We start from the raw sequence: 13,140 nt of genomic DNA on the forward strand, positions 1-13,140 counted from the left end.
ATTGCATGCTGTGTGAGAGATTGCTCCATTATTGTCGAGCACTTTGCCAGTTTTCATCACTGTTCGGTGCTTCGTTGTGACACTCATGGGTAGCGTGACACAGCGTGGTAGCACGTCAGTTTGGCTCTTCCGGTGCTCTGTTGGTCCGCTCATGGGTAGTGTGACGCAGCGTGTAGCACGTTAGAGATCCCTCCCCGTCACAGTGTACCGGGAGATGAGAGCATTGAGCTCCCCCATTTATGATTTGGGGTAGCAGTACGTGTGTACTTCGATAGCATCCCGTCCACTCGGTCACTCATCAGGGGTAGTGATGCAGAGTGAACGATTGTCACAGCTCTACCCACTCAGTCCCACTTTTGTTATGAGTTGGTTGACTGGCGTCAGGGGTGACCATGACATTGGCATCATATGCATGATGCATTTATTGTTTGTGATTGTGTTTGCTGCATTTATATGCTGCATATTGTTTGGATACCTATGTTTGACATGCATACAGGTCTTCTATACCTTTCGGACTGTTTGTCCTTATACCGGGTCCTGGTTAGTAAAGATTCTCTCCTGTCTACTTCGGTTTGCATTTATCTTTATTTTATTCAGGAGACTGTACGCATGATTAGTGCTAGGTGTTATTTCTTTACTTTACATATCAATTGTACCAGCTGAGTGTTGGACTCACCCTGCCTCCATTGTTGTTATTTTCAGGTTGATGCTATCAGGAGAGAGTTCCAGTCGCTAGTCCCCACTGCACGTAGTGCTAGACCTCTGCTGATCATGAGATGTTATTTTAGTTTTCTTTGTCAGACTATGTCTTAGTCTTGTATGGGTTTTTATTTATGGATCTTGTATGGGTTCTTATCGTTTGATGGATTTTTATTATGGTTTGGATATGTTTTACTTCACGCCTGCCTGGACAGCAGAAGAGGTAAGTTTGTCGGATTTGTGTTTTACGAGTGTAGTTGAGTAGGGTGGTTTTCGAGTCAGAGTATTACTGTTTTGTTTACTTGTTATATAAACTGTGTGGTGATTGGTTTTTTTTTGTTATTATTCCAGCGGTATGTGGCTGAGGTATATAGTGCTTGTAGAAAAGTTTCAAATTGTCCGCCGTACAGGGGAGATGTTGCCGAAATTTCTTCGGACAGGGACTCCTCCGGGGCGTGACAATTTAGTGGTATCAGAGCTCAGGTTTTGCGATTTTTTGTTTTCGTATTTTGGATATTTGGAATAACCTGATACCAATTTATTTAGTATCAGAGAGCCAGAGTTCGGCGACGCTTGTTGGATTTCCGTGTGTTGGATTTTCGAGATTTGTTTGATACCAATTTATTTGGTATCAGAGTGGGTTATGATACCTGTTTTGGTGTTCTGGAGATTTATCGGATACCTGTTGTTGGTATTCTGGATATTTGGGTTAGCCAGGTTTGCGAGTCAAACTGGGCATTTTCGGATTTTCGATATGGTTATGTTTCGGATTTTCGTTTCGGATTTATTTGGATTTCCGGCGATATTCTCGTTCGGAATATTGAGGTCAAAAGATGGGGACTGGACAGCAATGGAACATCTCCAGACAGCAAATAGGCATGATGTTTATTTTATGATTTTTATACTTGTAGTAATATCTGTAATTTAATTTAACAGATATGAGACGATCTACTCGTATTGCTGCGAGACATGGTGCTGGACGACCACGTGCGAGGACCACGGGATCTCTGGATATGCCAGAGATGGCCACTGTTAGTGAGCCTGTCAGTCAGGGACTGACTCAGCATGCTGCGGGCACGTTGGGCTTTCAGATCCCGACGGCTCCTATAGAGGTACCTACCTCAGTTGTGCCGAGCGTACCTATCCCTACAGTAGTTCCGGTACCATCAGGGGTGCCATTGGCGTACCCGACATCTGCTCCAGCGCAGCCTACAGCGTATTCAGTACCACCGCCACTTGGATCTACAGTGTACCCGACACCAGTGGTACCTGTGCCCCCAGTGCCTACAGTAGCAACAGCTGCACCATATCCGGTACCATTACCTATCGTACCTCCAGCTGCGGCCAATTATGTTCACCCGGCAGTACCACCGACGGCTTATGCTTCAGTATATACGGCAGCACCGGGAGTTCCTCCTCCGGTTTATTCCGTGGTACCACCTGTAGTATCAGCTCCAGTGTTTCCACCAGTTTCTGCAGCCGTCCCGACACAGCTCACTGATATTGTCGCTGCACGAGCTAGGATTCCAGCATTGGCTGAGTCGATGAAGACTCGTTTCACTCTTTTCCGCGGAGATCTCGATCCGAGTATCGCTCTGTCATGGATAGAGACTATGGAGCAGACTTTCTTCTATATGGCTTGCTCTGAGTGGGAGAAAGCAGAGCTGGCTGCCTACCATTTACGGGATGCAGCTAATGCCTGGTGGATTACTCAGCGTTCTATTATTGGTGAGTGCAACGTCACGTGGACCAGGTTCAGAGAGGCTTTTGAGAGCCGCTTCTTTCCACTGTCTTATCAGATGGCTCGCCGACAGGATTTTATGAGTCTGAGGCAGAACAACCGCTCAGTGACCGAGTATAATACTGAATTCCACCGGTTGGCTAAGTTTTGTCCAGAGTTAGTTGCGGAGGACAGAACTCGCATGATGCAGTTTATTCAGGGACTGGATGGTTATCTGCATGTATGGCTTGCCGGTTTATGGATCACATCTTACTCTGATGCACTGGATCGAGCTTTGATGATAGAGTTAGCTCAGCAGACAGTATATCCGGACAGGAAAAGGAAGCATACGGGTCAGACATCAGGGCAGATCCAGCAGACACAGGCGACAGGACAGCCTCAGAGTAGTCGCAGACGGTCAGGTCAAAGTTCTTCTGGGGTATCTCGTAGGCCTCAGAAGTCAGGACAGTCTTCCTCAGGACGTTTTCGGTCTCCTCGGCAGGATCGGAAACAGTTCACCAGCGATATACAGTGTTTCCGATGTGGTTCCAGAGACCACATCACTTCAGCCTGCACTTTAGAACAGTCAGTTTGCTTCTATTGCAAACTGCCTGGGCACTAGAGCCAAGATTGTCAGCTGAAGGCTCAGCACACGGCTTCCGGAGGGTCAGAGCAAAGGGGACAGTCTAGTCAGTCAGCGTCTCGACGAGGAGGGCGGAGATTCTCACCCTCACAGCGTCAGCAGGGAGCAGCTCCCTCAGCAGCGACAGGAGTACTCCAGTGCTTCTGTAGCACCCCAGAGTTTTGTTCCAGGACCTTATTATCCGACTCAGGGGCAGTACCAGACTCAGTCCCAGCCAGCTGCACAGTATCAGTCACCATCCTCTCAGTCTTCTCTAGCACATTGTCTAGCAGCGCCTCAATGGTAGGCTTCTGCCCAGCCGCAACAGCCGCTGGCAGTGTTACCACCTCCTCCTCCGCCAGAGACTGGACGTGTTCATGCGATTATCAGAGAGGATGCGCAGCAAGCCGACGGATCCATTTTCCGCGGTATGATTTCCATTTATGCATTTTCCACTGATATATTGATTGATACTGGTAGCTCGCACTCTTTTATATCCCGTACCTTTATGCGGGAGATTGGTAGATTACCTACTGTTAGATAGCAGAGATTGACTGTCTCCCTACCATCCGTTGATACATTAGACGTCACCCAAGAGGTCAGAGGTTGCCCTTTAGACTTTGGCAACATGATACTTACGGTAGATCTTTTAGTATTGGAGATGGTTGAGTTTGATATCATTCTTGGCATGGATTGGCTATCAGTATATCATGCTACCGTTGATTGCCAGACGAGGGTGGTCACCTTTCGGCCTCCGAACCAACCCTCGTGGGATTTCACTGGCATCACAGATGACGGCATATCGATCATTTCGGCGATTCAGGCTCAGAAGCTGTTGTCACATGGCTATCAGGGTTTCTTATTATCTTTGATTAGTACAGACGACAGGAGTAGTTCGCAACTCTCCGACGTTCCAGTAGTCCGAGAGTATCCGGATGTGTTTCCAGAGGAGCTACCTGGTTTGCCACCTAGAAGGCCAGTGGAGTTCGCTATTGAGCTGATTCCAGGAACCGCACCGGCATCGAAAGCTCCTTATCGTATGAGACCAAAAGAGTTGAACGAGCTGAAGGTTCAACTCCAGGAGCTTTTAGACAAGGGATTCATTCGCCCTAGTGTTTCCCCATGGGGTTCTCCAGTATTATTTGTCAGGAAAAAGGACGGCACCATGAGGTTATGTATTGACTACAGACAGCTGAATGCAGTGACCGTCAGAAATAAATATCCTTTACCACGGATCGAGGATTTGTTTGATCAGCTCAGAGGTACATCAGTGTATTCTAAGATTGATCTGCGATTCGGATATCATCAGCTGAGAGTCAGAGACTCAGATATTCAGAAGACAGCTTTCTGTACCAGATACGGTCATTATGAGTTTTTGGTAATGCCATTTGGGCTTACCAATGCTCCAGCGGTGTTTATGGACTTGATGAACCGCATTTTTCTTGAGTATCTGGATCAGTTTGTTATCGCTTTCATTGATGACATATTGGTCTACTCGCATTCCGAGGAGGAGCATGCACAGCATCTTCGTATAGTCTTGGAGATTCTTAGACGACATCAGCTGTACGCGAAGTTCAGCAAGTGTGCATTCTGGCTATCCTCAGTCGGTTTTCTGGGACACGTGGTTTCTAGCAGGGGTATTTCAGTTGATCCTCAGAAGATCGAGGCTGTCACCAGTTAGGAGCAGCCGAAGTCAGTGCAGGAGATCCGCAGTTTTCTGGGACTAGCAGGATATTATCGACGTTTTGTCGAGGGTTTTTCGCGTATTGCTATGCCGTTGACACGTCTTACTAGGAAAGGCGTGAAGTTCACGTGGTCCGAGGATTGCGAGACCAGCTTTCAGGAGCTGAAACGGAGATTAGTGTCGGCTCTAGTTTTGGTCTTACCTTCTGGAGAGGATGGATTTGCACTCTACACCGACGTGTCTCTTCAGGGTTTGGGCGCTGTTCTGATGCAGCACGGCAGAGTAGTCTCTTATGCTTCTCGTCAGCAGAAGGAGCCTGAAAAGAACTATCCAGTTCATGACTTGGAGTTAGCTGCCATCATCTTTGCTCTGAAGCTTTGGCGATATCATTTATACTGTATTACATTTGAGATTCTCACTAATCATAAGAGTCTCAAATACATTTTTACCCAGAAGGAGCTTAATCTCCGACAGAGGAGATGGATGGAGTTCCTGAAGGACTATGATTGTACCATTAGCTACCACCCGGGGAAAGCTAATGTGGTTGTCGATGCACTCAGCAGGAAGTCCAGAGGGACTTTGGCTTGCCACCGGACTTCAGTCACCGACTTGATTCAGAGTTTTTCTGAGTTAGACCTTGAGGAGCAGGGATCTACAGAGCAGGGTATTCTTGTTACTATGGTTGCTCAGTCGTCGATCAGGACGAAGATCCGAGAGGCACAGGCTGGTGATCAGCATTTGCAGTTCATTAGTAGTCGGATAGCTTCTGGGCAGCAGACCGAGTTTACACGAGACGAGGAGAGTATTATATACTTCCGAGGCAGGTTATGCGTACCTCAGTTTCATCCGGTCTTATAGGAGCTACTCCAGGAGGCACACCGTTCTCGATTTACGATCCATCCAGGCGGGACCCGTATGTATCGAGACTTGAGGCATTCCTATTGGTGGAACGGCATGAAGAAAGACATCGCGGATTTCGTAGCTAGATGTCTTGTTTGTCAGCAGGTGAAGGCTGAGCACCAGAGACCTGCAGGATTACTTCAGCGGATTCTTATTCCTGAGTGGAAGTGGGATCACATTACCATGGACTTTGTGGTGGGGTTGTCGAGGACACGACGAGGTCATGACGCGATTTGGGTAATCGTTGATCGATTAACCAAATCCGCGCACTTTTTAGCGATTCGGAGGACTGATTCCCTGGATCGGTTGGCAGATCTGTATTGCCGAGAGATTATCAGACTACATGGTGTTCCGTTGAGTATCATTTCGGATAGAGATCCACAGTTCACGTCTAGTTTCTGGCAGAGTTTACAGCAGGCCTTGGGCACACAGCTCCGTTTTAGTACAGCTTTCCATCCACAGACAGATGGACAGTCAGAGCGGACCATTCAGACTTTAGAGGATCTGCTGAGGTCATGTGTTATGGATTTCGGAGGCAGTTGGGAGGACCATCTGCCGTTAGTAGAGTTTGCTTACAACAACAGCTTCCATTCGGCTATCCAGATGGCACCGTTTGAGGCGTTGTATGGTAGACCTTGTCGGACACCCATCCTCTGGGATGAGGTTGGAGAGACCCAGTTGTTGGGACCTCATAGAGTTCAGCAGGATGCAGAGTTGGTCCGTACTATCAGACGGAGGATGTCAGAGGCGCAGGACCGCTAGAAGAGTTATGCTGATCGGAGACGCAGACCACTAGAGTTCTCTATTGGCGACCATGTATTTCTGCGAGTTTCACCCATGAAAGGGGTGAAGAGATTTGGCCTCAGAGGTAAGCTAGCTCCGCGGTACATTGGCCCTTTCGAGATCTTGGAGAGGATTGGAGCAGTAGCTTACCGACTGACACTACCACCGTCCTTGTCAGGCGTTCACGATGTATTTCATGTATCGATGCTGAGGAGATACGTGCCCGACCCGACGCATATGCTGGCAGATATTCCAGTTCCAGTTCAGCCTGACATTACTTATGAGGAGGTTCCGGTATGGATTCTCGACCGGAAAGAGCGTCAGTCGCGGAACAAGACTATCCGGCTGGTTAAAGTCGGATGGCAGCATCATTCGAACGAGAAGGCTACTTGGGAGCTTGAGGATACGATCCGAGCTCGATATCCCTATCTTTTTACATGAGGTATGTGATTCAGTTTACCGTTTAGCATTTATACTTTCTATATCTGTTGTTGGTACTTGCTGATGGTAGATAACGAAATTTGGGGACCAAATTTTTATTAGTGGGGGAGAATGTAAAATACCGGAAAATAGGCGAATACTAATAAGGGAATTTTTCAGAATTTTTGGAAATTTTTTTTGGAATTTTTCGGAGCTCGTATGGACGAGTTTACGGGGATAAAACGGGGTTCCAGAAAAGCCTATTTAGGCGACCCGTTTAAGCGAGGAAATGTTTATTATATATTCCTTTTTCTGTTTTTTTTCTTTATTTCCTCTCATTCTCGCCGATTCTCTCATCCTCGCTGAAAACTCCCTCTTCTCTTCTTCTCTCACACTGAATGCCCTAACTGCCACAGCAGTTTCTTCCTTTTCTTCACCACAGAAGCCGACGCCGACCACAGAAGCTGACGCTGACCCCAATCGCCGGTGCCCTAGCCTCTGCCCCGACTCTAGCGACGCCGATTCTTTTCTCCTTTGTGCTCTAGCATCTCCGCCGACGCCATCTGTGCCTAAATCCTCTCTGCCGCCGACGACGAGAGCCACTGCCGATCCTTCTTTTCTCTTGTGCCCTAGTTTAGGGTTCACAGCCGACGATGCCGCACGGAGTAGCATCAATGTCGAACTTCTTCCTGCTGTGCTCGTGCCCTAGCATCGTTGCCACCTTTGTTGTCCCGGCTCGGCACCACAGTGGCATTGGGATTTCATCAGAGAAAGCTTCGGACCTGATTTGGGTACGATGTGTTTAGTATCAGGCTTGTAAGGATCTGATCACATATTTTTGTGTGGGTATATTTTGTTTAATTGGTTGATCAATCCTTGTAGTTTCAGCCATTTCTAAATACCGATCAGGTCGTGGAGTTCCGATCACAAATTCCTTCGGTCGTGAGCCATCCGTGAACATTATAGTGTTAGGTGAGTTTTGGATTAGATCATGTACTAATTTAATCCAATTTGATTGTAGATAATTGGGGTTTGGCCTAAATAGTTCTTAAGAATTTATTTAGCTATTTATGTAAATTGTAGCTAAATAAAATATATTTATTTGTTCGTGATTTAGGGTTTTGACGCGAGACGAGTATCTCGATTACCGGATTGGACCTTTTTCCTATTGGAGGCGGGTACTTTTGACTTATTGTCTTTGATATGCTTAGTAATGAAATTAACAATTTGCATTAATTGTGTTTTCTTATTTGTTTCGGTTAATCACTGCCCGATACATGTTGCCTGCTTGATTGATTGTTTGTTTGCATCTCGTATTGATGCCTATCTGATTTCACATGCTCATGGGTAGTGATATAACCATGTTTTACCATGTCAGGACCTAGGTTTGATACCTTATTTGATCAGTATACCTTGATATGATTTATTTACTTTGGTGCACATTATTATATGTCCAGAGATTGATTTAGCATATTACCATGCTTAGTGACATGCACCATTCGCATGATTGCATGCTGTGTGAGAGATTGCTACATTATTGTCGAGCACTTTGTCAGTTTTCATCACTGTTCGGTGCTTCGTTGTGACACTCAGTTTGCTCTTCCGGTGCTCCGTTGGTCCGCTCATGGGTAGTGTGACGCAGCGTGTAGCACGTTAGAGATCCCTCCCCGTCACAGTGTATCGGGAGATGAGAGCATTGCGCTCCCCTATTTATGATTTGGGGTAGGAGTACGTGTGTACTCCGACAACATCCCGTCCACTCAATCACTCATAAGGGGTAGTGATGCAGAGTGCACGGTTGTCACAGCTCTACCCACTCGGCCCCACTTTTGTTATGAGTTGGCTGACTGGCGTTAGGGGTCACCATGACATTGGCATCATATGCATGATGCATTTATTGTTTGTGATTATGTTTGCTGCATTTATATGCTGCATATTGTTTGGATACCTATGATTGACATGCATACAGGTCTTCTATACCTTTCGGACTGTTTGTCCTTATACCGGGTCCTGGTTAGTATAGATTCTCTCCTGCCTACTTCTGTTTACATTTATCTTTATTTTATTCAGGAGACTGTACGCATGATTAGTGCTAGATGTTATTTCTTTACTTTACATATCAATTGTACCTGCTGAGTGTTGGACTCACCCCGCCTCCATTGTTGTTATTTTCAGGTTGATACTGTCATGAGAGAGTTCCAGTCGCTAGTCCCCACTGCATGTAGTGCTAGACCTCTGCTGATCATGAGATGTTATTTTAGTTTTCTTTGTCAGACTATATCTTAGTCTTGTATTGGTTTTTATTTATGGATCTTGTATGGGTTCTTATCGTTTGATGGATTTTTAGTATGGTTTGGATATGTTTTACTTCACGCCTGCCTGGACGGCAGAAGAGGTAAGTTTGTCGGATTTGTGTTTTACGAGTGTAGTTGAGTAGGGTGGTTTTCGAGTCAGAGTATTACTGTTTTGTTTACTTGTTATATAAACTGCGTGGTGATTGTTTTTTTTTTTTGTTATTATTCCAGCCACATGTGGCTGAGGTATATAGTGCTTGTAGAAAAGTTTTAGATTGTCCGCCGTACAGGGGAGATGCTGCCGAAATTTCTTCGGACAGGGACTCCTCCGGGGCGTGACATGGAGTATCCTGTCTGTTGGTCCCCACGTCACATTAGAATACTAGTTTCTGTATTTTTGTTTATTTTTATCTTGGTATATGATACGTGTGTATTTGGCTTTGTGTTCCGGTTTTGTTTCCGGAGTGTTGTGTTGTTGTGTGGTGTAAGCCTAGCCGGCTAGCAGTCTTTATTTAGAGTTGTATGTGTTGTCTATTGGACTTCCGCTGTGTTTGGTTTTGGTACAGCGGAGTGGACTATTAGATTTATATATAACTGTGTGGTTGTATTTTTGTAGTATCAGCCGAGTAAGCTGCATATATAACTGTGGTTGTGTATATATTTCAGCCGCCTGTGGTTGATGTATATTGTGTCTGTAGAAATGTTTCAGATTGTCACCCGTATAGGGGAGGTGCTGTTGAAATTTCTTTAGGCAAGAGCTTCCCCGGGGCGTGACACATTCTGACTCATCTTTTTGAATTATTAGAGATTGATGTTTCTAGAGGAAACATAAAACCAGTGACCGAGTTTGATCAGATAGGATTTAAGAACTTCACCTTAGTTAAATTGTCCTCGTAGAGAATGCTTTAGTTTGGAAGGATAGGAAGGGTGAGGCTCATTCTCCGGGGATCGAGGAGATGTTGTCTGCATTGGAAGAGGATCCAGATTAGGCTCCAACCCAACTATCAAGACCTCAAACACCTCCACAAACTGTAGAGGATTGTTTGATTCGATTGGAGGGTACAATCACTGATATCCAGACTAACATACGAGATATATTGGGCATGATGCATGCTCAGTTTGTGAGTCAACAACCCCCTCCCCCTCCCCTCCCAATCTATGGATGATTATTGACTTTTTTAGACTTTACTTTGACCTTTTGACTTTGTTAACCTTTTTGATTTTGTATATTGACTTGGAGTTTTATCTTGACTTATGGTTGACTTATACTTGACTTGACTTGACTTTTATTATTCATTTTGCTTATCTTAGTATACTTGACTTGAGTTATTATTTGACTTGTTTGGTTTAGTTTTTTGACTATAGTTTGACTTGAACTCTATTATAGTTGATTGATCTATATTCATACCTGTTGGATCGTGAAATGTCGATAGAGAGGGGGTGAATATCGATTCGAAAAACAACGAGTATAAACACAGCTGAATAAGAAAATTGAACATACCTATTTGTCATTCATCAAAACCTGGGTTAAATCGTTAGTGCTAACCGTACCAACAATACCATCGACCACCAGATGGAGAATCAAGATCTAATCAGGTATGCTCTAAACGTATTTCCTCGAAATGTACTGTGGGCATCCATTGTGGATGCCTATAAGATTTTGAGGAATTTGTCAAAATTAAAATTCAACGAACTATTTTGTGAATTAGAGCTACACGAACAGACTAATGCCAAAATCGAGAAACGTATTGCTCTTATTGCAGGGGCATCAAAAGAAAAGTCCAGAACCAAACTTGAACCTGAAATTGAGTATGACCAAGACTCAGAGGATGAAGAACACCTGGTAAACCTAATAAGAAAGATGTTCACTAGGAGAAAGAAGAATTTCAGCAAAAAGGACTTGCAAAAGATCAACTCCACCTCTAATTCTAAGAGCAAAAATGTGACATGCTTCGGATGCAACAAGAAGTGGTACTACAAGATAGACTGTCCAAATTTGAAGAAAAAGAAAGTCCTCAAAGTGACGTGGGACAAATCGTCCAGAGACGAATCAGATGGTGGAGAACTGCCGCACACCAACTACCTTGTGCTGATGGCTTACGAATCAAAATTGGAGAATGAATCGGAAGACAGGTCCGAACCTGAATCAAGCCATGAGTCCGCATTTGTTTCCGAAGGTTCCGATGAGGTATAGTTATGTTTAAATAAGAAATTAACTAATTCTGAAAATTTCATAAATGAACTAACAAAAGAAAATAACAAACTTAATGAACAATTAAAATCAAGTTCAACAACTGAACCACTTCAAACTGAAATCCCAACTCAAGTTGCAAACTTGAGGAGGATAATCTCGGATTGAAAAATGAAATAATTGAACTAAAAGAATAACTACAAAAATTTACAACTAGATCCAAGTATCTCGGCATGATACTTGGGTCACAAAGAGCTATGTAAAACAAGTCTGAACTCGGATATAAGTCCAACTCAACCAACAAATCCTTTATATCATTAGTTAATCAAAATAAAACCCAAACTAAAGCTTGGGTTTCAAAAGCATGTCTAACCACGCAAGTAGGAATCAACCAATATTATGTGCCTAAAAATGAGATCCATTATATAAAATCAAATCCAACTAAAACCTTAAAGTCAAACCAAAACAAATCTTCAAAACTAAATTCTAAACTTGAAAATGAAATAAAATCAAATAAATTAAATTACCATCAAGTCCACTATAATTATAAAAGTAATCGACACAAACCTAAAACTTAAAAATTAAACTCAACAATTCAGGGCGAGGCTCCAAATTAGTTGGCACCTCCAAAATAATAATTTACCCGACTGGGTAATTAGGACTAGCCAAAACAGGGACAAAGTTTAACTTGACAAATGCATTGGTGAAGTTTTGGATGATAGTTGGTTAGGAAAATTCTGTTTATGCATGACTAGAAGATATGACTTCGACCTAGTGCATTTTACTTAGTGGAACTAACTGAAGCTACCCCTTACGAATCATAACTAGTTAGACCAAGATTTTGTATTAAGTTCAGTGGATAAGACTATTTGGAAAACCTCGAAGGCATGGTTAATCTAATGATGTCCAGGAGACTCATCATAACCCAGAAGTTTATCCAAAGAATGTCTGTTTGTTGGACGCAAAGCTAAACCTGAATCTAATATAAAGTTAAACCAAACCCTGAAATAAATTTAACTCATCTCACAAAATTATAAGATTTCCTGATTGAAAACGTAGATCGGGTGAGATGACTAAGGACTTTAAAATTTAAAATTAAACTTAAAATTTAAGATTAAAAATTTAAATTAAAATTAAAATTTAAAATTAAAATTAAACTTAAAATTAAAAATTAAACTTAAAATTTAAGATTAAAAATTTAAATTAAAATTTAGCTTAAAATTAAAAATTAAACTTAAAATGTAAAATTGAAATTAAACTTAAAATTAAAAATTAAAAATTAAAATTAAACTAAATTAAACTTAAAATTAAAATTTAAAATCTCAAATTATAAAAAGGCACCTCCCGAAGGTGCCTCCGACACTATTGGAGGCACCCTTAGGAGAGGCAGGAAAAATCTCGCCTAAACGGTGGAAGGCGCCTCGGCTGCTTAAAGGCGCTCTCCATAACCTATGGAAGTCGTCTTCCATTAAGCTTGAAGGCGCCTTCAAGCAACATTTTTCTAGTGAACAGAAGGCTTTCTGTTCGTGATCTTAGACGCGACAAGGCACCTTTCAGCCATTATTTCTCAACATTGTCATCCCTAAAACCTCAAAATGCCTCCTAGGTGTAACCTCAACTTAGTTTATCTTGACAATCCTTAGTTCTTATGAGTCGTCTTTGTCAATTTATGTTTATATGCTTGAATAAAATTAGGAAAAGATGACATGCTACCCTAGGCCTAGCAATTCTCCATCTACTGATACCAGATTCCCTACTGAGCAGCTTAGGTTGTCTTTTTTATAGCATACATATGTTGTCCTGAAATCTACGTACTTCAGTAGAACC

Source organism: Zingiber officinale, chromosome 6A (genome assembly GCF_018446385.1).
Source record: "Zingiber officinale cultivar Zhangliang chromosome 6A, Zo_v1.1, whole genome shotgun sequence".
NCBI classification, from domain to species: domain Eukaryota; kingdom Viridiplantae; phylum Streptophyta; class Magnoliopsida; order Zingiberales; family Zingiberaceae; genus Zingiber; species Zingiber officinale.